Source organism: Vigna radiata, unplaced genomic scaffold, assembly GCF_000741045.1.
Source record: "Vigna radiata var. radiata cultivar VC1973A unplaced genomic scaffold, Vradiata_ver6 scaffold_161, whole genome shotgun sequence".
Lineage (NCBI taxonomy): Eukaryota > Viridiplantae > Streptophyta > Magnoliopsida > Fabales > Fabaceae > Vigna > Vigna radiata.
The window spans coordinates 377,997-379,294 of record NW_014542362.1 but is presented as its reverse complement, the minus strand read 5'-3'; positions in this window follow the sequence as shown (position 1 = coordinate 379,294).

Genomic DNA, 1,298 nt, shown 5'->3' with positions numbered 1-1,298 from the left:
ATATATATATATATATATATATATATATATATATATATATATATATATATATATATATATATATATATATATAGACAGAGACGTAATTATAGTTGTGGTTCTTGTTCCTTGGTTTGGTGAGTTTCTTGGAGCAACTTAGTGGCAGTAGTATTGTGCATTATGTCCTTGGTTTTGCCCCAAAGGAGAATGTACAAGCCGATCATCACGAAGACGGAACCCACCACACTAAACAAGAGAAAAAGCATTGAGATTTAGTTAAAGGGTTAAGTGGTTTTTGTGGGTAAGTTAGAATAGGTGGAAGAATTGACCTTCCAAGATGAAGCTGCTCGTACAAGACTGGGATATCAATCATGCCCGACATTATCTGAACCAGAGGGCTGAATGCTGCTGTCAACACTAATGACCCTCCTACACACACAAATGTGCCCAGAATCTTCGCTTTCCCACCCGTGCATTAATGTTCACTTTCTAGCCTGTACAATCAACAGAGAAGGGAAAGGATGATGCATTTATCCTCCATTTAAAACTTTTAATGAAGATATTTGTCAAAACATGTTCCATATATAGCTAAATATTCATAGTTTCATATACCTAAATGGCAATGTATTTTTAAAAATATCTAAACAAAAATATAATTACTAGAATCAATTTTTTATTTTTAATTTATAACTAATATTATCAGAACATTTTTTCTAAAGAGCATTGAGTCATACCTCCTACATAATCACTCCTTATTTTGTGTCTTTGCGTACGTGAATATAAAAGATTTATTTATTAGTATTTTATATCTTATATGATTGTTTTCATATTTTTTCAAATGGTATTTAATACATTTATGATTGTTTTCATATTTTTTCAAATGGTATTTAATACATTTATATGGTGTGTTATGAAAAAGAAATGAATAGCTTGATTTGATCAAATGCATTACAGAATTTAAAATTGATACGTGATCACATCTTTCAATTTTCCAGGAGAATGGAACATATAGAAATTAGTGTAAGCATTTTCATACTACCAAAGCAGTAACAAAAAAAAAATGTAAGCATTTCCATGCCACTTATATTTGTATATTTCATAGGCTGAAAAACATTGTCATATGGTTATAAGAAAAACATTCAGGGTGAACGACATGGTATCCGGGCCTTTCTTGATGTTACTTTACTTCTTCTATATTTTTTTAATGGATTAATTCATGCCAGCTATTGTTCCTTTTTGTTATATCAGACTACAAAAAGAAGAAGAAAAGAAGTTTATAGAAAAAGAAAATAAAGAGGAAGAATTAAGAGAAAAAGATA